Here is a 13,260-nt window from a genome sequence, read left to right on the forward strand (position 1 = left end):
TGAAGATGTCCATCCATACAGATTGGTGATCATTTGATGATGTACTGAACAACTCTTCCTCGAATTGTCCAATTGTTTATCACTTATAGAGTGTAAAAGTCTGCGGTCAAGGTTGTACACTATTAGTTTTTTGACCCGAAATAACGTAGAGACTCTATTTACTACTATGCACTTTGATCCGTTGCAAACTTTAGCAGATCACGTGATTTCTTAGGAGCTTGATCATTAATGATCACATCATCCTCTCCTTCTTGAAATGGATTCGTCCTTAAATCTTGATCATCTCCTATATCACACAAAGAAATATCGCTAACATTAAAAGTTGAACTTACATTATACTCATTTGGTAAGTCCAATCGGTATCCGTTGTCGTTGATCTTCTCAATCATTTGGAATGGACTATCACCCATTGGTAGGAGTTTTGAACGCCGCTTTTCCGCAAATCTCTATTTCCCCAAAAACCACACCCAGTCTCCTAGTTCGAAAATCACTTTCTTGTTTCCCTTATTGGCTAGCGTCGTGTGTTGCAAGTTATTCTTCATAATGTTGGCCTTTACTCTCTCGCGCAAACTTCGAAAAATCTCCGCCTTCATCTTATCATCCAAATTTAACCTTTCACTCATAGGCTGTTGGAACATTTCATGTTCGCAATCTTGATTTCGATGTTAACAAAACTTGTTATTGTATTTCTAACATATTTACTCAAGTGTAAAGTTGCAAACACAAGAAGCAAACCGAAACTGAATTCTGTACAAACTGAATTTCTGGCGAGCTTCGGTTTTTTGATGATATCTCTCAACTGGATGTTCCAAATGACAATCCGCCAACTAGACTGATTAGAAAACTCAATTTGGAACAATTCTGTATTTCACGTCAGTTTAGCAAAATCGGATGTTATCATGGTCTAACTGATCGCTCAATTACCGAACTGATCACACGAAAACAGCAATCAGTTGGGTTTGAGCAGCTGCGGTATTTTGGTCATATCTCTTAGCTCGGTTATTGAAATGAAGAGATTCAGTATGCGTTGGAAAGATAAGACAAAGATTTATAAATCATCTTCAGAAGTCAAAGTCTGAATCGAAGCTTACGATGCTGATAAATGACGATGAAGTTACTGGTTCTGCACAAACTGAAATCAGCTAGGCTGATTTCAGCACACCAGCTGAAACTGAACCAACTGCTGACCAGCTGACCAACCAACTGAACTGAACCAGCTGCTGACCAACTGAAGACAAGTTGAACCAGACCAGCTAAACTGAACCGAACCAGTTGAACTGAACCAGCTGACAAACTGAACTGAACCGAATCAGCAGCTGACCAACTGAACTGAACTGAACTGAACCAGTTACTGACCAGTTGAACTGAACGACCAGTTGAGTTGACCAGAGTTGGCCAGTTGACCAGTCGGGAAAAAGTCCAGCAAGACGAATTTGACCGTTGCAATTCCAGAAACAGTACAGAAACTTTCCAAACGGTCATATTCTTGTGTCTAACGTATATATCAGTGTTGAAGCCTATAAATACAACATATTGAAGATCAAACAAGAGCTTTTGAAGGGGATTCAAAGCATGGGCAGTTAGCATGAAAAAATCAGCTAGTTGAGAGCACAAGCCCTTGTGTGAGGAAACATTTGAGATGTACACTGTAAATGATAAATTCCTCACACACAATCACTCACACATATACAAGAGAGTTGAACTTCAAAGATTAGTTGAGTGAGTCTTGCACAAAGACAATAAACTTGTGTATGTAGTCTTTGCATATTAGACGTTAAACAATATGCTGATTGTGAGGTGCTGCCTACAATCTTGAGTGCTAGGAGTTCAGTTTAGGCAGTGGGTAAGTCCTAGCTGAATGGGTTTGTACAAAGTGTTGTATAAATCAAAGTCTTCTAGTGAATCCTTCCCAAGGGGAAGAAGGGATGACATAGGAGTTATTCAAATCTTCGAACATCCATAAACAAATTCGTGTCTATTTGTTTATTGCATTTACTTATCATTTCCATTTTTCTAAAGATGCACTGTTGAAGCATTTTATGTGTTCTTCAAATACCAAAATATTGCATACCAAATTGTTTGATAAAATGCTTCAACTAAAATATTTTTACTCATTCAACTTGCATATATTTTAAATGGTTTACAAAATATTTAATCGGTTTCTACGAAGGATTATTTCGAGTAATTTCCGCTTGGTTTGAACACCAAACTCGATTTAATTCATCGGTGTTCAATATTTCAAGAACCGAGCTATTGTAACTCAGCGGTGATCCCCCTAACCGATCCTAACATAGGCAGTGATAACAACTCCATAGGAATTAGCGTGTTAAAACCATAAACAATTTCAAACAGATAAAATTTATAGTAGAATGCACACAACGATTATAAGCGAACTTAATAAAAGAAAAACATTATTCTCAATTCTTTAAATTCTTTTTAGTTATGGTACGTAACAAAATAATTAAAGTCCTTTTAAAGACTTCCGTTTGAGGATGACAAGCACTAGAAAACATTAGTTTAGTACCAAGTTTAGATCTAACATTTTTTAGAAGTAACACAAGAACTTAGCATCACGATCAGAGATAATCGTCCTAGGCATCATGCAACCTAATGACTTCTCAAAAGAACAAATCCGTAATATTAGATGCATCGTCAATCTTATGACAAGAAATGAAATGTGTCATTTCAGAAAACCTATCTACAACAAAAAATACAGAGTCCCTCCTTCATAGTCCTATGAACGCCCCAAAATAAAATCTATAGAAATGTCAGCCCAAGGTTCATTAGGAACATGACGTGGAATATACAAACAATGTGGTTGTGTTCTAGATTTAGTTTATCTACAAGTTATACACTTCTCACGTACACGCTCAACATCACGCTTCATATATGGCCAATGAAAATGTTAATGCAATCCATTCAATGTTTTAGCCACACAATTGTCCCATTAAACATCCCACGTGTCTCCATAACTAGCAATTAATGAATTGAAGATCTAGGAATACACAACCTATCCTCTCTGAACAAGAAACTTTTAAGCAAATAAAAATTTCACGTGTTCCATGCATACATATTTCAAAATTATATTTAAAATCTTCATCCAACGCATATAATTCCTTCACATGCTCAAACCCCAATATTTTCGAATCCAAGGTATAATATAGTACGTACATCCATGATAGTGCATCGACCACTATATTTTCCTTATCATGTTTGTACTTGATCACGTAAGGGAATTTTTCATTGAACGCTACCCATTTGACATGCTTCTTGTTTAGCTTTCTCTGCCCCTTAAGGTACTTTAGAGATTCATGATCCATATGAATCAAGAATTCTTTAGACCTCAAGTATTGTTAACACGTCTCAAGAGTCCTTACCAACACATACAAATCCTTGTCATAAGTTGGGTTGTTTAATGCCGCTCCATTCAACTTCTGGCTAAAGTATGCAACGAGCCGTTTTCCTTGCATCATGACTCCTCCAATACTTACACCTTATACATCACATTCAATTTCAAATGTATTAGCAAAGTCAGGTAAAACAAGTAAATGAGAATTAATTAATTTTTGCTTAATAGCATTAAAAGACTTTTCTTGCTAATTGCCTCAATGAAATGGGACGTTCTCCTTGATCACCACGTCATTGGTGCTGCCAACGTGTTAAAATCTTTTACAAACCTCCTGTAGAAACTTGCAAGACCATGAAAGTTTCGAACTTAACCTATAGTAGTAGGCATTGACCAATCTCGAATATCACTTACCTTGTCCTCATCAACTTGTATTCATTGTGAACTCACAACAAAACCAAGAAAAATAAGTTTTCTTGTACAAAAATCACTCATCTTGACATTGTAATATAACTTTTCAGCTCTAAATATTATTAGTATAAGTTTCAAAAGTTTCCCCTATATCTTTATCACTCTTTTGTTCACTGTTTTTCCAGTCATTCCTCTTTCCTTTTTCTTGATTTGATCATCCAACACTTTCTTTGGAGATAACGGAAGAAGTGCAATAATTTCCTTCTTTAGAGTAAAAGAGTACATATTTTTGAATCAATCATGTGTCACACTCCTATCGTATTTCCACGGCTTTCCCAACATAATACGGGAGTCACGCATTGGCACAACATCACACACACTTCATCTACGTACTTCCCAATTGAAAAAGTAACCAAAACTTGCGTACTAAATTTTAATTCCGAACAATTATTCAACAATTGCAGTCTATATGGTTGAGAATGTTTCAATGCAGGAAAACCTAACTTTTCCACCATCTCACAACTCGCCACATTGGTAAAAATTCCTCCATCTATGATAAAATTGCAAACCTTTTAGTTCACAAAACACCTAGTTCGGAATAAGTCCATTTGGTTATTATCCTTTTTTTTTGAATTGTGCACTCATGATACGCCTAGTTACAAGAGCTTTACATACAACAACACATATCCCTCATCAGGATCCTCCAACTCGGGCATCTCATCATCGTCAGCCTCGTTATCCTCCTCACTTTTAGATTCATATTACCCATAGGCATTCATTGCGTGACCCTCTTGTTTGGAAATTGGCTAGCAATATGGCCAACTCCTTGACACCAAAAGCATTATTATCTGTAGATTTTTTAATAGGAGTTTCATATTTTACCTTGCACTCCTTGTTTAGGCATCTCTTGTTTGATTTCAGTCCTGGGTTTGGTCACCACCTTGCCTTCTTCATCTTACAATGTTTTGAAGCCAAGAAGATGATGAAATCCCCATTTGAATGGTGCGACCAACTCCTTTCCTCTTAATTTGTTGCTCCACTTTGATTGCAATTTACACCATCTCGTCTAACTCCAAGTAGTGTCTAATTTCAACTTGGTCTTGAATATCTTTCGAAAAACCACAAATAAATCAAGCCATTGTAGTCTTATTGTCCTCCTCTATGTTTTTTCTAATCATAGCTAATTCCAAATCCTTATAGTAATCCTCGATACTCTTAGTATCATGGTTCAAACTTTGCAGTCTCTTAAAAATTTTTCAATAGTAATGATTGAGCATAAAACTCTTCCTCATGACCCTCTACATCTTATATCCCATGTTTCTACAAGTCTCTCTTTGTACCTTCTCTTGGTGGTGGTTCATGTTGATTCCACCAAATAAGAGTGCAATCTAAGAATTCAACCACCGCCAACTTAACCTTTTTGAGTTCGACCATTCCTAATGATTATATCCATTATAAATAAGCTTACAAACAGTGCATAAACCAATAAAAATCTGCATATACATGTTTTAACTCATCGATTAGAACTTGGGACTCCAATGAGCATGAAATTGACTCGAATAATTTGAGTCCTTAATATGATTTCTTGATCACGCTTGTATTATATATGGTTCGATCAGCATGAAGTGGATAGTAAGCACCGTGAGGTAAGAGTAGTTGCTCACGCAATGAATAAAAGGTATATCTTGCTTCCTTACTTTAATCCTGTGAAGTTCTGTTTTCAATATTTCAGAGATTAGTACTACTTGGGGTAAATATAAGTCTAACAATAGTGGGAGAGGAGAAGACGCGGATTGATATGAATTAGGAGGCGATGATGAGAGTCAAAATGAGAATTGGGGAAGAATGAGCACGATTTAAGATTTAGGGGTGATAAAAAAGAGGTTGTACATGGGAGGTATAATGATAGGGGTAGACAAGATGATAATATGAGTAAAATTAAGATGAAGATCCCGTTGTTCCATGGTAAATCAGACCCAAAAGAACATTTAGAGTGGGAAAAGAGGGTAGAATCTGTATTCGACTGTCACCACTACTCCAAACTCAAAAATGTTAGGTTGACAATGGTTGAATTCCTGGATCACGCCCTTATTTGGTGAGATCAACTTGTGACTACTAAGAGAAGGTACAATGAGAGAACCATTGAGACTTGAGATAAGGTGAAGAGGGTCAAGATTAGGAAGAGGTTTGTTTTCAATCATTACTATACAGATATGTTTAAGAGACTACATTGTTTTAGACAGGGTACTAAGAGTGTCAATGATTACTATAAAGATTTGGAAGTAGTCATGATACATAGAGGAGTACAATTAAGCTGCAGGGAGATTCAAGACCATGTGAAACTTAGAAACTACTTGAACTTAGTCGAGATGGTGCAAATGGCGATCAAAGTGGAGCAACAACTCAAGATGAGAGGAGTTGGCCGTAACAACCAAGTGGTAAGTTCATCATCTTCTTGGCATCCAAACATGGTCAAGTGCGAATAAAGAAAGGTGGTGACCAAACCCAAGACTAAAATCAAGCAAGAGACGCCTAAACAAGAAGTGAAAAGTAAATCTTAAACTCCTATTAATCGTTCTAGAGATATTAAATGATGTAGGTGTCAAGGAGTTGGTCATATTACTATCCAATGTCCAAAAAAGATGGTTATGACAATGAATTTCTTTGGGTATTATGAATATGAAAGTCAGGGGGATCACGAAAGTGATGATAATAAGATGCCCAAGTTAGAGGATCTTGATGAGGGATATGAGGTTATTTTTGGTGAAGCGCTTGTAACTCGGTGTATCATGAGTGCACAAGTCAAAGAGGAGGAAAATAATTAAATGGAGAACTTGTTCATACTACGTGTTTTGTGAATGATAAGTTTTGCAATCTTATCATAGATGAGAAATTTGTACCAATGTCGCTAGCTATGAGATGGTGGAAAAGTTGAGTTTTCCAACATTGAAGTATCCTCTACCGTATAGGTTACAATGGTTAAATGGTTGTGCTGAAGTGAATGAAAATAAGAAAGTTTTGGTTTGTTTTTCGATTGGGAAGTACGTAGATGAGGTGTTGTGTAATTTTGTGCCAATGCATGCTTGCCATATTTTGTTGGGAGTGCCGTGGCAATATGATATGAGAGTGATGCATGATGGATACAAAAAATAGGTACTCCTTTACTCTAAATAATAATGCTATTACACTTCTTCCGTGATCTCCAAAGCAAGTGTTGGAGGATCAAATCAAGAACAAGAAAAGAGAGATGACCAAAAAAAGAGTGAAAAAAAGAGTGAGATGGGGATATAAAAGGAAAAGAGAAAAAATATAATGAGAGGAAATAGACCAAGAAAAATACATATATGATCCAAAAAAATGAGTTGAAACAAATCATGCATACACATGATCCACTTGTGTTAACTGATTATAAGGAGGTTTTCCTAAACACAAGTGACATAGTCGGATCCCTTCCGAGAATTATTGTTTCTCTTTTGCAGGATTTTGAAGATGTATTTCTGGAGGAGCTACTGCAAGGACTACCAACACTAAGAGGAATTGAACACCATCAATTTGGTGCTTGGAATATCCTTTCCAAACCATACAAGTATGTAGGAGAAACCCGGAGGATTCTAAAGAGCTTCAACGACAGGTAAGTTAGCTTTAGATAGAAGATTTGTGTGCGTGTCCATGTCTCCTTTTCATGTGCCTGTTTTGATAGTTTCAAAGAAGGATGGTTCATGGCGTATGTTCGTTGATTGTAGAGCCATTAATAACATAACCATCAAGTATAGGCATCAATACCTATGTTAGATGATATGTTAGATGAGTTGCATGGTGCTTGGGCTTGCTTGGACTAGGCCAAAGCTTCCCTCATGGTAGCCCATGCGACACTTATAGAAATCCCCACAACCTAGCAGTGGAGTATGTTCTTCCCCAGGTTTCGAACTCAAGACCAGTCCAGGCCTCAAGTACTTGTATTAAAGAAACCTGGAGAGACACATACTCCACTATCAGGATTGGGAAGTTTTGTGAGTAAGTGTCGCATGGACTACCATGAGAAAAGATTTGGCCCAGTCCAAGCATGCCCAAAAGGCGTATTGACCATGGACCTTACGGTTGCAATCAAATTAAGATGATAGAAGGCGGCGGTGAGTGGGAAACTGCTTTTAAAACTTAGTACGGTTTGTGTGAGTCGTTGGTAATGCTATTTGGACTTACTAATGCGCCGAGCACTTTTATGATATTAATGAATCATGTTTTGCGTGCACATATAGGGAAGTTTACAGTTGTATACTTTGATGACATTCTATTGTATATCAAAAGCTTCGATGAACATGTTGAACATTTGAAACTTATACTAATAATATTTAGAGCTGAAAAGCTGTATGCTAATACAAAGAAGTGTGATTTTTTTACAAGTAAATCTGTTTTCCTTGGTTTTGTCTTTTAATGATATTAAACAAAAATTAATTAATGCTCATTTATTTTTTTCCTGAATTTACTAATACATTTGAAATTGAATGTGATACATCAGGTGTAGGTATTGGAAGGGTCTCGATGAAAAGAGGACATCCCGTTGCATACTTTAGTGAGAAGATGAATGGAGAGTCGTTGAACTACCCTACATACGACGATAAATTTTATGCTTTGGTAAGAACTCTTGAGATGTGACAACACTACTTGAGGTCTAAAGAATTCTTGATTCATACGGATCATGAATATCTAAATCATATTAATGGGCAGGAAAAGCTGACAATAGGCATGCCAATTGGGTAGCGTTCATCAAAACATTCCCTTACGTGATCAAGTACAAATAAGGTAAGAAAAATATAGTGGTTGATGCGTTATTATGAAGGTACTCACTATTTTCTACCTTGGATTTGAAAGGAATTATATAAGTTGGAGGAAGATTTTAAAGTGATTTTTTAAAAATATATGCATGGAACACATGATAAATTTTACTTGCATAAATGATTCTTGTTTAGAGAGGATATGTTGTGCATTCCTAGATCTTCATTCGTGAATTTATTGTTAGGGAGGCATATGAGGGAGGGTTATTGGGACAATTTAGCTTGGCTAAAACATTGAATGCATTGCATGAACATTTTTATTGACCACATATGAAGCGTGAGCGTGTATGTGAGAAGTGTATATCATGTAAATAAGCTAATTCAAGAAGAAAACTGTATGTGTTGTATACTCTATTTCTTGTTCCTAATGAACCCTGGGTTGACATTTCTATTGATTTTATTTGGGGCTGCTTGGACTAAGAAGGAGAGTGACTCTATACTTGTTGTCATGGATAGTGTTAATATTTTTTGAATAAATTTTTAACTACAATTTTCTTAATAAATATTTTATTTATACACATTATAAATAATATTAAATATTTTTTCTCCAAAACAATTAAATTTTTATAAATATAAATATAAAATAGATTTAATTTTTTAAATATAAAAATAAAATTACAATATCATTTTCATATATATATATATATATATATATATATATATATAACACTACTTATATTAACTCATATTATTATATACTTTTTGTTAATTTTGACAATAAAAAGATCTTATAATACCAAATACATTAACATATTTAAGTTGTTAAAAATAAGTATACTTTAACAGCTTATTTATAAAATAAAATTTCATAACTTATAAGCTTCTAAAACAACGTATAATATATAAGAGCTTATAAGCTATTTTGAATGAATTTAGCCAAACTCCCTCTTAGTTTAGGCACCCCAAAAAACAATCCATATAAATTTCAACCTCGTGTTTATTAAGAACAGGAAGTGGAGTGTACAATCTATGCGGTTGTGTTCTAGATGTAGCTTGTTATATACTTTGCACATATGCGCTCAATATCATGCTTCATATGTGACCAATAAAAATGTTCATGAATTGTATCCAATGTTTAGCCACGTCAAAGTGTCCCATTAAGCCTCTCACATGTGCCTCCCTAACAAGCAATTTGTGGATCGATGATCTAGAAATGTATAGCATATCCTCTGTAAACAAGAAATCTTTATGCAAGTAAAATTTATCATGTTTTTCATGCATACATGTTTTAAAAATCTTTTTAAAATCTACTTTTTTGTGTTCAAATCATATCCGAATCTTCAAATTTAATTTTTATTTTGCAATCCTAGTGAGTCAATTTGCAAGTGTTTTGAAGTTTGAACTTGTGAATTGATGCACACAAGCTACAAAGCCTAATGTGTATCATTGGAGAGAAATCTCAAATTTGAGTGAAATACTTGAGTGCGAGCATTTCTTCCTTGGAGTGACTTGTAATGTACTGAGAAAAAAGAAGAAGAGAGATTGAGTTATTTTCATTTGGAGTGATTAGTGAGGTTTGGGTGAGGTATGTACATATCTTTTTATCTTTCGGCTAACCTTTCTTGCAGGTAGAACATGTCTGACGATCTACAATTTCAAAAATGGGTTGGAGAGTTGGGAAAAACTTGAGAGAAGGAGTTTAAGCCTTTACATGAGAATTATAGACAAATTGATGGGGATAGAAGAGTGAGGAGAGTTGAATGGAATAGAGTGTCGTACTTAAATTGGGATGGTGATAGGCGACGTGTTGAGAGTTGTTGACATAGAAGTTGGGAAGGGAATTGAGTGAGTGGTGTTAAGATAACCATTCCATCTTTCCATGGGAGAGCTGATCTAAAGGAGTATCTTGATTGGGAAGAGGGGATGAAGATTATATTTGATGTACGTGATTATTCGGAAGCTATAAATGCAAAATGAGTTTGTAGCGAGTATACCGACTATTCTACTACTTGGTGAAATAAATTAGAGTTGGGCAGGATAAGATATGGAGAGGACCCTATAGTCACTTAGGATGAGATGAAAAGGGTAATGATGAAAAAATTATTTCCCAATCACTATGATATGAGAGTTTAGGGGAAAAATGGACGTGACTGGTATGAGACGTCTTTGGCACCCACATGGAGGTCAAGCATGGAGAAAAACATTATGGCTAGCCAATGAAGGATTCAAATCATGAAGCGTCCAAGCATGAATATTGATGGACTCGTACGTGGAAATGCAAGGTGATGATGGACGACTTGGACGTGTGCATGGGGATGCATGGGACCCATTGAAGTTGCCATTGGGTCTAATAACAAGAAGAAGATCCAAAAGATTCAAGGTAGCACTTCATGGGATCATAATGGGCTTAAAAGAAACATCTACATGCTTGAATCAAATTGGATGTCCACAAGGAAGAGTTATGAATATTATTAAAGTCCAAAAAGATCAAGATGCATGAAGTCCAAGTTGGAGTGCATGAGTTCGGCCAAGAAGATCACATGTTTTGCAATCTTAATAGTTTCAAATTTTGGAGTCTTTTCTAATTTCAAATTTTTTTGTTTTTTTATTGAGCCTTAAGTTGTTTGATTTATCAATTATTTAATAAAGTATTGAGTATTGGCCAAGTTTCCTTATATATTGAACCTATGTTACCTTATATACGGAGAGTCTAGATAAGGAAAGTTTGATGGAGTCTAACAAAGAAATTTAAGGTCTACATTATTCATATAAATTACATCATTATAAGACAATAAGAATTTTTTTTTGTCTTTCAAGTTTGAAATTTTTGAATTTTCAAGTTTTTTTTTTTTAAATTGTCACATTATATTCGTGTTTTTTTTTCAAATCAAACTTATTAAAGTTCCCATTTGTGGAGTTTGTCGCTTGTCTTCAATTTGTTTGTAAAGGGAGAGTTCTTTGGAGGCTCAATTGTTTTCAATTGTGTTATTTCTGTCATACTCCTTGTTTGGGGCTATTTCTTCCATATTATCTTATTTCGTTTTCTTGTTCTTTTTTCCTTATCTATCAAACAAGTAGAGTCCTACAATTAGTCCCTAAGATTGTCTTCCATAGTTCTTGTTTCTTGCATCTCAATTAAGTAATCGTCCAACATCCTTAGGTAAACTTCGAAGTTTGATACACACATCCTAGAGTGAACAACTTGAGTGTGAGTATCTTCCTTGGAGTGACTTGTGATGACTTGGGTGAGGATTTTCTTCTTGATTGTGAGTGATTTCCTTGGAGTGACGTGTGAGTCTTTGCGTGAGGAGTTCTTTATTTCACTAACCTTTTCTTGGTACATGGCCGAACGTAAAAATGAGGGGGGGAGGGATTCAAACCAAAGGTTATCCAAGGTTCAAATGGAGGCGTTAGTTGGGTACATGAACATGTTGATGAGATCGGAGTTAGAACGGATCCACAAATGGTTGGAAAAATTAGAGGTTAGTACTTTGAGTGGAGAGAAATAAAAAATGAAAACTAAGGAGAGAGAAAGGGTGAGGGACGATTTTGAGTGGGAGGACAAAGGGAGTCAAGGTGAGAATTGGAGAAGGGATAGGCGATATCATGCTAGGGGTAGGGGAATGCCTTAGGTGGGAAACGTCATGATAAGAGAGGAGATGATGGTAACATAGCTAGCTTTAAGATGAAGATACCATCTTTTCATGGTAAATTGGATCCAGAGGCCTACTTAGTGTGGGAAAAGAGGGTAGAATTTGTTACTGATTGACATAAATATTCCGAGGCTAAGAAAGTTAGGTTTGTGGTGGTTTAATGTCAAAACTGTGCTCTTATCTGGTAGGATCAATTAGTGATAAGTAGGAAAAGATGTGGGGAGAGACCCACTAAAACTTTGGAAGAGATTTGTGCCTAACCATTATTACAGAGAGTTGTACAAAAGGTTGCAAGGGTTGAGGCAAGGCACCAAGAGTGCAGAGGATTATTTTAAGGAGATGGAGGTAGTCATGATTAAAGATAATTTTGAGGAAGATCTTGAGGCTATCATGGCTCGATTTCTACATGGGTTAAATAGGGAGATCCATGATCAAGTGGATATTCGACACTATCTTGATCTTGAAGAGATGGTGAAAATGACAATCAAAGTGGAATAACTCAAGTGGAGGGAAGATGGGAGTTAGAACAAAGCATCAATGTCGAACCCTACATGGCATACAAACATACCTAAACATGAAGACAACAATGTGGTGGTGAAAAATAAAGTGGAGCCTAAGAACGAAAGAGGCAAACCCATGGTGCAAGGTACTTGTGATTCTACTTCTAATCGTACTAGGGATATTAAGCGTTTTAAATCTCAAGGGCAAGGACATATTGCTAGTCAATGCCATAATAATAGAGTTATGATTGCACTTGCTTGTGGAGAGATTGAGTCTGATAGTGATGGGGAAGAGAGTGAAGGTAGTGTGCATGAATTAGACGATCCAAGTGAGGGATATGTGGCGGTTGATGGTTAAGATCTTGTGACTAGGCGTGTTTTAAGTTCAAAAAATAAGTATTATATGATCAATTGAAAAGGAAAAAAAAAATTGATATGGCGGAAAAAAAAGAGAACAGAAGAGATAGATGGCCACAAAAGAAAGTAAAAAAATAAATAGAAATAAAAGAGGCCGAAAAAAATTATATATGACCTGAAAGAGTAATTTAAGGAGGGTTATGCATACACATGATACAATT

This window comes from Primulina tabacum, chromosome 17 (genome assembly GCF_025594145.1).
Source record: "Primulina tabacum isolate GXHZ01 chromosome 17, ASM2559414v2, whole genome shotgun sequence".
NCBI lineage: Eukaryota > Viridiplantae > Streptophyta > Magnoliopsida > Lamiales > Gesneriaceae > Primulina > Primulina tabacum.